The sequence below is a fragment of the Lithobates pipiens genome, unplaced genomic scaffold, assembly GCF_037356315.1.
Source record: "Lithobates pipiens isolate NorthernLeopardFrog02 unplaced genomic scaffold, aLitPip1_a1.2 Scaffold_3, whole genome shotgun sequence".
Lineage (NCBI taxonomy): Eukaryota > Metazoa > Chordata > Amphibia > Anura > Ranidae > Lithobates > Lithobates pipiens.
Window position 1 is genome coordinate 25,704,096 of NW_027507790.1, and position 13,338 is coordinate 25,717,433.

The following is a 13,338-nucleotide window of genomic DNA, read 5'->3' on the forward strand; positions in this document are numbered from 1 at the left end:
ATTGTAAGAAAAAAATGATAAAAAGTTTGTTTGATACAGTGTAGCCTGACAGAGTAATTGTGTGAGAGTACTGAAAGCTGAAAATTGGTCTGGGCGGGAAGGTGTTTAAGTGCCTTGTATTGAAGTGGTTAAACATTCCCCAGTATATTTTCTATGAAGAGAAATAAGGTAGTGAGGATGGTAGTAATAAAATATCCAGAGTGTTACCTTTAAATTCACAGAGATGTGGACGTCGGGACATCAGCCGGCAAACTGACATTACCAAGTGTGAGTCAGCACATACCGTATTTATCGGCGTATAACACGCACTTTTTCCCCCTTAAAATCGGGGGAAAGTCGTGGATGCGTGTTATACGCCGATTTCCACTGTCTGTGAGTCAAAAATACTGAGCGCCGGCGAAAAAGACCGAGCGCCGCCGAAAAAGACAGAGCCGACTGCTCGGCTCCGCTCGTAGTCCCGCCTCCCTGCTGTTTCTGGAGCGAGCGCTGTCTAGTATTGCTCGACAGATACTGTAATTTGTTTAATTGTTTATCTGTATGTTTACTTGTCAACTAAGGCCGCGTACACACGGGCGGACTGTCTGACGGACTTGGTCCGCTGAAACGTGTTTCAGCGGACAGTCCGCTCGTGTGTGGGCTTCAGCGGACTTTTTCAGTGGACAGTCTGGCGGACTAAGTCTTTCGGAATTTCCGTAATATTGTCCGTCCAAACTTGGTTTCAGCGGACAGTCCGCTCGTGAGTAGGCAAGTTGGACGGACTAAGTATGGCGCATGCTCAGAAAGGATTTACACGGCCGAAGGTTGCATTGCAGTGTATTGGACGTCGTATTTCTAGTCCCGTCGTACGTGCTGTACATGTCATCGTGCAAGCTTTCAGCGGACTGTCTGTTCATCGTGTGTGGTCAAGTCCGTTCATTCAAAAGTAGGACAGACTGTCTGTCGGATTGTCTGACGGACTTAGTTGGACGGATAGTCCGCCCGTGTGTACGCGGCCTTAGTCTTGACTTATATGATACATTTCAATAGAAATCTATTGAAAAAAATAAAAACTTTTTTGTATTATTTTTCCAGCAATAGGTTAATACCTAGATGCTTCTAACAAAATGTTGGAGAATGGACCTGTTCTGCTAAACCACTTCCTTATAAATAATGCATTCAACATATGGACACTATCTTAATTTATGATTGATTAATTTGTTCTAAATGTATGCAAAATGTACCGTATTTAATCGGGTACATGTAGTAATATTTTGATGTGTTCTTTTCTGAAGAAGGGCGTAATCATGTTAGCCTGAAACAGTCATCTGGAATACTCCGGATATGTTTGTATAACATTGATTTATCTAATACATTTTATGTGCAGCAATCCCTCTGGACTTTTTCTATATAAGGCCTGTGGGACGGCCTGATTGCTTTGCACTGAAAGAAGACCACAGTGTTGTTCACAACACCTGATTTGTAGAAATTTCGGAATGTTGGAATATAGATAATGAAGGGGATGATAAAGTATACACTCACTGGCCACTTTATTAGGTGCACCTAGCTAGTACTGGATTGGACCCCCTTTTGCCTTCAGAACTGCTTTAATTCATTGTGGTATAGATTCAACAAGGTATTGTAAGCATTCCTCAGAGATTTTGGTCTATATTGATATGATAACATCATGCAGTTGCCACAAATTTGCTGGATGCACATCCATGATGAAAATCTCCCATTCTACCACATCCCACAGGTGCTCTATTGGATTGTGATTGGATTGTGATCTGGTGGCTATGGATGCCATTGGAGTACGGTGAACTGATTGTCATGTACAAGAAACCAGTGGTGAGATGAGCTGAGCTTTGCGACATGGTGCATTAACCTGCTGGAAGTAACTATCAGAAGATGAGTACACTGTGGTCACAAAGGGATGGACAAGGTCAGCAACAATGATTATGCGCTTCCTACATTTCAATGACAATTCGCAGTGCCCTCCCCAAGATCATCCCAACCACGACAAATTATATAAGCTTCGCCCTCTAATAAATTCTTTTACCAAACGATTTTCTGAAGTCTTTATCCCCGACCAAAATATTTGTGTAGATGAATCCCTTATCCATTTTACTGGCCGGCTGCATATGAAGCAGTATATCCCAAGTAAGAGAGCCAGGTACGGTGTGAAATTGAATAAATTATGTGACCGAGCCACTGGATATGTTTACTCATTTCGTATTTATGATGGAAAAGACTCCCAGCTCCAGCCCCATGAGTGCCCCACATATATAGGAACCAGTGGTAAAATTGTGTGGGACCTTGCATACCCCCTGTTCAAAAAAGGTTACCACTTATATGTAGATAATTACTACAGCAGCCTTCCCCTTTTCTGTCACCTGTATCATGAAAAAACCCTGGCCTGCGGTACCTTCCGAAAAAATAGGAAGGGCTTCCCATAGAATTTATTATCAAAACGGCTACAAAAGGGGGAAGCCGCATTCATGAGGAATGAGGAGGTGTTGGCCATGAAGTGGCGGGACAAGAAGGATGTTCACATGATGACTACCATTCACAATGACACCTTGGTGGAAGTTCAGAGAAGACGTGGCCCCGTAGTAAAGCCTGAATGTGTCAATGACTGCAATCTTTATATGGGGGGGGGGGGGTGGATTTAAATGATCAGATGCTGCAACCATATCTGTCAACCCGCAAGTCCAATTATTGGTATAAAAAAGTCGCATTTCATATGGCCATGTTCAATTCATTTCTCTGCTATCAAAAATCACCCCAAAACCAACCCATCAGCTACCTCAAATATATTGAAAACATTATCACTGCCCTTATTTACCAGCAAGGACCTGCCCCAGGAAGCATTCGCTCTGACAGAGTCGACTTCATGAGCAACATTTTCCCTTTAACATTCCACCTGCAGAATCCGGAAGAAGACGCCAAAAGAGATGTTGTGTATGCTCAAGTGGAGGAGCTAGAAGAGATACAAGTTATTATTGACCTGATTGTCCCTCCCAACCTGGCCTGTGTATCGGTGATTGCTTCAAAAAGTATCACACATCCTTCAGATATTAGTTCCCCTTATTAGTAACAGACTGCCATTTCCCCATTTCAATTACCTGTGTGCATCATTTGCCTGCCACCATGTTTCTACCTTCCATGTTAACTGACCCTGGCCTGTTTACCGACAATGATTTTGCCTGTCGTTTTAAAACCACGTTTCTGGACTCCCACATGCACCAACCTCAGCCTGTTTACCAACGATGCATTTGCCTGCTGTTTAAACCATGTTTCTGACTGCCACGTGCACCGACCTCAGCCTGTTTACTGACAATGCCTTTGCCTGCCGCTTTAACCACGTTTCTAATTTCCACGTGCACCGACCTCGGCCTGTTAAATCGACCATGTTTTTGCCTGCCACTTGGACTGATCTTTTGCTTGCTCTTCTACTTCAGTACACAGGGGTCTCACATATGTGAGGGTCTTCAGAATAGCATTCTGAGTAGAGAAAATCAGTTTTTGGTTTTCTGTGCTCCCAGAACAGGGTCTGGTTGCCCGGAGGCTTCAAAGAGATTTGGATGGGAGAAGCCTCTACCCCTGTCCCTAAGCTTGATGGCCTTTCCTGCTGCCTGGACCAATACTTTGGCTGTGCTGACCATATCGCTGCCTGTAATGACCAAGGACTTTATGGACTGTGTTTCTTTCTGCTGCCTTGACCAATAATTTGGCTGTGTTGACCATATCTTGGCCTGCTGCCTCTACTGACTATAGACAGTATTTCTGCCTGGACATCTCTGCCTGCTACCTGGACCAATGCTTTGGCTGTGCTGACAGTATCCCTGCCTGAACTAACTATGGACAGTATTCCTGCCTGCTGCCTGGACGATTGCTTTTGCTGTCGCTGACCACATCCCTGCCTGCTGCCTGGACCGATGCTCTCTTCTATGGACCACTACACTACTAAAACCACAGGTAATCTTTTGTTATTTGGTATGTACATGTTATGTGTTAGAAATATGAAGGGCCTTCAAAAATGTGATTGGTAGTCAGGAAATTATATGTGTGATTTATGCTCCTAGGACGACTGGAGGTGTTATTTGGATGTTAGGCCTCTGTATGTGGCCAGGCTGTGTAAAAGTCTCACACATGTGGTATCATCATATTCAGGAGGAGTAGCGGAATGTATTTTGGGGTGTAATTTTTGCTATGTACATGCTATGTGTTGTAAATATCTTATAAATGGACAACTTTGTGTAAAAAAAATGCATTTTCATTTTTTTCCCACGTTTTCCGAAAACTTCTGGAAAAAAATTAACCATCCAAAAGACTCATTATGCCTCATAGATTATACGTTGGGGTGTTTTCTTTCCAAAATGGGGTCATTTTGTGGGCGTTTATATTGTCCTGGTGCTCCAGGGCCTTCAAAAATGAGCTAGGTCATCATGAAATTATATGTGTAATTTTGCTCCTAGAATGCCTGGAGGTGCTACTTGGATGTTAGGCCTCTGTATGTGGCCAGGCTGTGTAAAAATCTCACATATGTGGTATCGCCATACTCAGGAGGAATAGCAGAATGTATTTTTGGGTGTTGTTGCAAGTATGCGCATGCTGTGTTCAAGAAATAACCTGTCAATACAATACGTTTGTGTCGAATTTTTTTTTTAAGTCTTAATTTTCCCAAGAATTGTGGGAAAAAATTACAAGTTAAAAAAACTCTCCATGCCTCTTACTAAATACTTTGGACTGTCTACTTTCCAAAAAGGAGTCATTTGGGGGGTATTTGTACTTTCCTTGATTGTTAGTGTCTCAAGACATCAGGTGTGATCAGATGTGATACATTTTTTAGTGATTTGCACCCTAACTTGTAGACTCTATAACTTTCACACAGACTAAACAATATCCACTAATTTGGGTTATTTTTTACCAAAGATATGTAGCAGTATAAATTTTGGCCCAAATTTTTGAATAAAAATTACTTATTTGCAAAATTTTACAATAGAAATGAAACAAATACAAACAAAAAAGAAAAAACCCAGTGGTGATTAAATAGTAGCAAAAGAAAGCTCTAATTGTAAGAAAAAAATGATAAAAAGTTTGTTTGGATACAGTGTAGCTTGACAGAGTAATTGTCGTGTGAGAGTACTGAAAGCTGAAAATTGGTCTGGGCGGGAAGGTGTTTAAGTTCCCTGTATTGAAGTGGTTAAACATTCCCCAGTATATTTTCTATGAAGAGAAAGAAGGTAGTGAGGATGGTAGTAATAAAATATCCAGAGTGTTACCTTTAAATTCACAGAGATGTGGACGTCGGGACATCAGCCGGCAAACTGACATTACCAAGTGTGAGTCAGCACATACCGTATTTATTGGTGTATAACACGCACCTTTTCCCCCTTAAAATCGGGGGGAAGTCGTGGGTACGTGTTATACGCCGATCCCCACTGTCTGTAAATCAAAAATACTGAGCGCCGCCAAAAAAGACCGAGTGTCGCCAAAAAAGACAGAGCCGACTGCTCAGCTCCGCTCGTAGTCCCGCCTCCCTGCTGTTTCTGGAGCAAGCGCTGCCGAAAAAGACCGAGCCGACTGTACTGTGTACTCGGCTCGGCTTGGCTTGCAGTAGAGTCGGCTCTGTCTTTTTCGACAGCGCTTTCTCCAGAAACAGCAGGGAGGCGGGACTACGAGCGGAGCTGAGCAGACGGCTCGGTCTTTTTCGGCGGCGCTCGGTCTTTTTCGGCGGCGCTCGCTCGGTTTGTCTCGGCGGCGGGATATTTAAACATGGGCAAGGCTGCAAACGGCGCTAGGCAGACTGGAAATGACACTGGCAAGCTGCAAATGACACTCTGCAAGGCTGCAAACAGCGCTGGGCAAGCTGCAAATGATGCTGGGCAAGCTGCAAATGACACTGATCATTCTGCAATGATGGACAAGGCTGCAGATGCACACTGATAAGGCTGCATTGACGGGCATTTAAATGTAAGTTTTTTTCCCCTTAAACTTCCCACCTAAAACTTTTTTCCTTAAAATGCCCTCCTAAACTTGGGGTGCGTGTTATACGCCGGTGCGTGTTATACCCCGATAAATACGGTATATACCGACTGTGTCACGGCATCCACCAATCATCTGCAAAAGAGAGTAAGGGGGAGGTGGTTCTGATCATGCCACTGATCAGCTGCGGAGTAGTGAACACAGCCGATTGTGGCAATTAGCGATCAGCTGTACACAGACAGCTCATCATAACACACAGGGCATTGCTTAAAAGCATAGCATCAGCTATGCATATGCTGATGATCAATCAGCACATGACATCTTTCTGACGTGGTGGTGCGTGGCGCGGCCACGCCCAGAGGGGCGGGACAGCACCACACATCTCAGCGTCACCGGCGGGGGGAGTTCTCAGCATAGGTCATAATCTACGTTAGCGGAGACACATCAAAAAGCCCCCCCCCAGTGCATATAGGCCAAGTCATAGACGGATCCTCCATCATCTGCTCAGCCTGCATCGGGTGTGCTTAACCACCGGGTGTCAGCGAAAAGGGGCACAGGCCGGGAAGACACATGGTGTAGAGCCACCTAGTGGGCATAAAAAGGAGAAATAACAAGCAGCATGTTTACAAATAATAAAATAAATAATAATAATAATAATAAAAAAGAAGGAAGAATTCTTACAGATTCAACTCACACACCCCTGATGGAAATTTTCTCCTTTTGTCTAATAAATGGCATAACAAAAATATTATCCATCTTGACGTCACTATACTACCCCATATGCAGGTATATATATAGATGGTATTTGATACAATCTAGTATTGCTCGACAGATACTGTAATTTGTTTAATTGTTTATCTGTATGTTTACTTGTCAACTTAGTCTTGACTTATATGATACATTTCAATAGAAATCTATTGAAAAAAATAAAATAAAAAATAAAAACTTTTTTGTATTTTACCAGCAATAGGTTAATACTTTGATGCTTCTAACAAAATGTTGGAGAATGGACCTGTTCTGCTAAACCACTTCCTTATAAATAATGCATTCAACATATGGACACTATCTTAATTTATGATTGATTAATTTGTTCTAAATGTATGCAAAATGTACCGTATTTAATCGGTTACATGTAGTAATATTTTGATGTGTTCTTTTCTGAAGAAGGGCGTAATCATGTTAGCCTGAAACAGTCATCTGGAATACTCTGGATATGTTTGTATAACATTGATTTATCTAATACATTTTATGTGCAGCAATCCCTCTGGACTTTTTCTATATAAGGCCTGTGGGACGGCCTGATTGCTTTGCACTGAAAGAAGACCACAGTGCTGTTCACAACACCTGATTTGTAGAAATTTCGGAATGTTGGAATATAGATAATGAAGGGGATGATAAAGTATACACTCACTGGCCACTTTATTAGGTACACCTTGCTAGTACTGGATTGGACCCCCTTTTGCCTTCAGAACTACTTTAATTCATTGTGGTATAGATTCAACAAGGTATTGTAAGCATTCCTCAGAGATTTTGGTCTATATTGATATGATAACATCATGCAGTTGCCGCAAATTTGCTGGCTGCACATCCATGATGAAAATCTCCCATTCTACCACATCCCACAGGTGCTCTATTGGATTGTGATTGGATTGTGATCTGGTGGCTATGGAGGCCATTGGAGTACGGTGAACTGATTGTCATGTACAAGAAACCAGTGGTCAGATGAGCTGAGCTTTGCGACATGGTGCATTAACCTGCTGGAAGTAACTATCAGAAGATGAGTACACTGTGGTCACAAAGGGATGGAAAAGGTCAGCAACAATGGGTGACCCCGCCCCCTCTGATGTAACACAGGCAGGTTTCCATTACATCAGAGGGGGGCGGGGTCACCCATACGTCACGGGGAAGCCCGGATTTCCCCTTGCGTCAGAGGGGGCGGGGTCAGGTGACGGGTGTCCCCACCCTCCGCATTTAACAAACGTCAGGCCGCCGGGATCCCGCAGTGTCTCCTCCGTGGAGACAGAAGATGGATGGATTCTCTGCGCTGATTCAGATCAGCCATCGCTGGACCCCGGAGAGATGATCGTCCGTCGCTGGATAGCAAGAGTGGATTACCACCGCTGGAATCTTTTTTTTATTTTTTTTTATTTTTAATAAAGGAATTTTTCAAAAGTGTGTTTGTCTTATTTAACAATTTTTTACACTTTCTTTGTGAAATGGTAGGGGTACTTTTGTACCCCCTTACCATTTCAAACAGGGGGGTGGGATCTGGGGGTCCCCTTGTTGAACCTATTTTAATGATAGTTCTGTGGTGCACCCTCTGCAGGTTGCAATTGTTCAAACTTTAAAATCCAGAACTTAAATATATAATATATATAAAAAGTGGTAGAATATACACTATCTAGTTATACCAAAGAACAATATGTATATCCTCTGCAAGATCCGATAAACCATGTACTAATAAGAGTCTTGCAACCTCTGCCTAATACAGCAAGCCAGGACAGAAGCCCTAGGAGGAGCGTTCAATATTTGGTGATACCACTTACTGAAATAAATCGAATGGGAAGTGCAGACCCTTTGGTAATTGGAACACTATATCATCAAAAGGGTATATATATATATATATATATATATATATATATATATATATATATATATATATATATATATATATATATATATATATATATATATATATATACCCTTTTGAGGATATAGTGTTCCAAACTAAGAAATGTATTTTTTTCAGCTGTCTATATACCATATTTTTTTCTTTTACATTCAAGTGGCTTTGGTATAGCAGGAGGATCAAGTTTCCAGGCAGTCCATGCGATCTTTGTGTTGAGGAAGGGAAAATCCTGGGCTTCCTTGTCCTTCTCTTCTATTGTGCTGAGCTGATGGAAATCTGTGATGATGGTCACGGTTTCTTTGAGCTCTTAGTGTCCAGTTTTTGGTGACTTCTATCAACGTGTTATTAATCAGGAATGAATTATACCATTCAGGCACATCAATGGTTGGTATATTCAGTGTTTCATAGAATACTTGCGGGTCATCAGGTATACACAGCATGTATGTTATGGTATGGCCTCTCCACGTGGAGGAGAGGCAAAATTGAAACTTTCATCAGTATGGTATGCCCTTGGTTCTCAGTTGTTCCAGTAATGGGTGGTGTAGTGCTCTGCGTTGTTGAAGCGTTATGTTTGAAAGGTCCTGGTTCAGTTTGATTTCATTCCCATTAAAAGGACGCAATTTTTTTTCTCTTTTTTAATATGGCCTCCTTTAAGGGAAGATTAATGAAGCAGCATATAATGTCCCTGGGGGGATCTGTGTACCTTCCTCTTGATCTAAGGGCTCTGTGAATTTTTTCAAATTCTGTAGGGAAGTCTGCAGGTCTGTCCAACAGGTCATTAAATATAGTTGAGGGGGCATGGCCAAGCACATGGAGCAGTAGGATGTGTCCTCCTGGAGCCTCCGCACATGCCGGACTAATCAAAGCTCCCAGCGCTTCCTGAAACCGCAGCACAGGTCAGTAATTGGGAAGAGAGGTGGGGGAGAAGGACACCAGACCTCCGACTCACACAGAGAGGGGGAAAATCGGCCGCTATTTCACCCGATTAGGGCCGAATCAACACGCCCCCCCCCCCCCTCATCCAAGATGGCACCGACCCAATCCTCAGGCACACACGTGTCCTCACAGGGAGCTGCTTCACAGCACTCCACACCACACAGGAGAACCACACAGTGCACCAGGTCCCCTGCAGACTCTGAAAATGGCTCCATCTGTTCTACCTGTCATTCCCCTGAATTACACTGGGCTTTTAGTAGTTGGGACATGGAGGCTTACATTAAGGCCTTGCCAACCAGACATGATTTTGAAGCCTGTGTGCAGAGACTTGAACACTCATATAAGCAAGATATATCAGAGCTGCTCAGAGATGTTACAAACAGGCTGGAAGAGGTGGAACACAATGTAGAGGAGACTGTCTCCACATTACAATCACATGAAGTCATTTGACATTAACACACCCTGCAGATTCAACAAATTATGTACCACCAAGACGATCAGGAAAATAGGGCCAGACGCAACAATATACTCATCCGTGGACTCCCAGAATCTATGGAAACTAAAGACCTGGCCCCTGCCATCATCGGCATGTTTAACAAACTGCTCCAAAAAGCCAAAGATGTCCCCCTGGAACTTGATCGTGTACACAGAGCCCTGGGCCCCAAAAATCCAAACCTGGAACACCCCAGAGACGTAAAATGCAGAGTACACTTCTATGCTATTAAAGCTGACATAATGCAAGCAGCACGCATGCAAGAGACAATTTACTTTAATGCCACCCAAGTATCCCTACTTCCAGACCTCTCCAAGCTGACCCTGAAACCACTTACAGTAGCCCTGTAAGCAAAACAAATGAAATATCGTTGGGGTTTCCCATTTAACCTCTTTGCATTTTGTGATGGGAAGTCGGCAACATTTTCCGCACACTGGGTGACCTCCCAAACTTCCTCTGGACCTTTGAGCTACCACAGATCCCTATACCTGATTGGTAGACATGTGCATTCGTTTTCGTCCGAAAGCATTTTCGTCCGAATTTCAGCTATTTTCGTTTTCGTTTTGACAAACGATAACGAAAGCACAAAATCCGAAAAACGAAAGATCCGACATAAATAAATGCTTTATTTTCGTTTTCATTGTTACAACAGTTCGATATAGAATAGGAGATTCGACATGACTCTGACAACAATCTGTGTCTATAGAACCTATGTTCGAATGTGCCTAACCTTACCTCTATTAGTCCAAGATTATATAGAGAAAATATTCGACAGAGAAAAAAGATTTGACAGAGAGAAAAGATTCTGCAAGATACTGTCCTAAAAAGTGTTTGGGGACCCGGGTCCTGCCCCAGGGGACATGTATCAATGCAAAAAAAAGTTTTAAAAATGGCCGTTTTTTCGGGAGCAGTGATTTTAATAATGATTAAAGTGAAACAATAAAAGTGTAATATTCCTTTAAATTTCGTAGGGGGGGGGGGGGGGTTGTCTATAGTATGCCTGTGAAGGGGCGCATGTTTCCCGTGCTTAGAATTGTCCCTGCACAAAGTGTCATTTATGCAGGAAAAAAAGTCCTTTAAAATCACTCGCAGCTATAATGAATTGTCGGCTCCCGTAATACAGAGAACACTCATTGAAAGTCATTGATAAAAAAATAAATAAATAAATAAAAATAAAAAAGCGTGGGGGTCCCCCAAATTCAATTACCAGGCCCTTCAGGTCTGGTATGGATATTAAGGGGAACCCTGCCTCAAATTTAAGAAAAAATTTGACGTGGGGTTCCCCCTAAATATCCATAACCAGACCCTTCAGGTCTGGTATGGATATTAAGGGGAATCCCGCGTCAAATTAAAAAAAAAATTGACGTGGGGTTCCCCCTAAAAATCCATACCAGACCCTTTATCCGAGCACGCAACCTGGCAGGCCGCAGGAAAAGAGGGGGGGACGAGAGAGCGGCCCCCCCTCCCTCCTGAACCGTACCAGGCCACATGCCCTCAACATTGGGAGGATGCTTTGGGGGTCTGTGACCCCTCAAAGCACCTTGTCCCCATGTTGATGAGGACAAGGGCCTCATCCCCACAACCCTGGCCGGTGGTTGTGGAGGTCTGCGGGCGGGGGGCTTATCAGAATCTGGAAGCCCCCTTTAATAAGGGGACCCCCAGATCCCGGCCCCCCCCTGTTTGAAATGGTAAGGGGGTACAAAAGTACCCCTACCATTTCACAAAGAAAGTGTAAAAAATGTTTAAATAAAACAAACACACTTTTGAAAAATTCCTTTATTAAAAATAAAAAAATAAAAAAAAGATTCCAGCGGCGGTAATCCACTCTTGCTATCCATCGACGGACGGTCATCTCTCCAGCGATGTCTAATATCATCCAGCGCAGCGCAGCATCCTTCTTCTGTCTCCGTGGAGGAGACACTACAGACATTCCGGCGGCTGACGTTTGTTATATACGGAGGGCGGGGCCACCCGTCACCTGACCCCGCCCCCCTCTGACGCAAGGGGAAACCCGGGGTTCCCTGTGACGTAGGGGTGACCCGCACCCCTCTGATGTAACACAGGCAGGTTTCCGTTACATCAGAGGGGGGCGGGGTCACCCCTACGTCACGGGGAACCCCGGGTTTCCCCTTGCGTCAGAGGGGGGCGGGGTCAGGTGACGGGTGGCCCCGCCCTCCGTATATAACAAACGTCAGCCGCCGGAATGTCTGTAGTGTCTCCTCCACGGAGACAGAAGAAGGATGCTGCGCTGCGCTGGATGATATTAGACATCGCTGGAGAGATGACCGTCCGTCGATGGATAGCAAGAGTGGATTACCGCCGCTGGAATCTTTTTTTTTTTTTTTTTTTTTTTTAATAAAGGAATTTTTCAAAAGTGTGTTTGTTTTATTTAAACATTTTTTACACTTTCTTTGTGAAATGGTAGGGGTACTTTTGTACCCCCTTACCATTTCAAACAGGGGGGGGGCCGGGATCTGGGGGTCCCCTTATTAAAGGGGGCTTCCAGATTCTGATAAGCCCCCCGCCCGCAGACCTCCACAACCACCGGCCAGGGTTGTGGGGATGAGGCCCTTGTCCTCATCAACATGGGGACAAGGTGCTTTGAGGGGTCACAGACCCCCAAAGCATCCTCCCAATGTTGAGGGCATGTGGCCTGGTACGGTTCAGGAGGGAGGGGGGGCCGCTCTCTCGTCCCCCCCTCTTTTCCTGCGGCCTGCCAGGTTGCGTGCTCGGATAAAGGGTCTGGTATGGATTTTTAGGGGGAACCCCACGTCAATTTTTTTTAAAATTTGACGCGGGGTTCCCCTTAATATCCATACCAGACCTGAAGGGTCTGGTTATGGATATTTAGGGGGAACCCCACGTCAAATTTTTTCTTAAATTTGAGGCAGGGTTCCCCTTAATATCCATACCAGACCTGAAGGGCCTGGTAATTGAATTTGGGGGACCCCCACGCTTTTTTTTTTATTTATTTATTTATTTTTTTATCAATGACTTTCAATGAGTGTTCTCTGTATTACGGGAGCCGACAATTCATAATAGCTGCGAGTGATTTTAAAGGACTTTTTTTCCTGCATAAATGACACTTTGTGCAGGGACAATTCTAAGCACGGGAAACATGTGCCCCTTCACAGGCATACTATAGACAACCCCCCCCTACGAAATTTAAAGGAATATTACACTTTTATTGTTTCACTTTAATCATTATTAAAATCACTGCTCCCGAAAAAACGGCCGTTTTTAAAACTTTTTTTTGCATTGATCCATGTCCCCTGGGGCAGGACCCGGGTCCCCAAACACTTTTTAGGACAGTAAC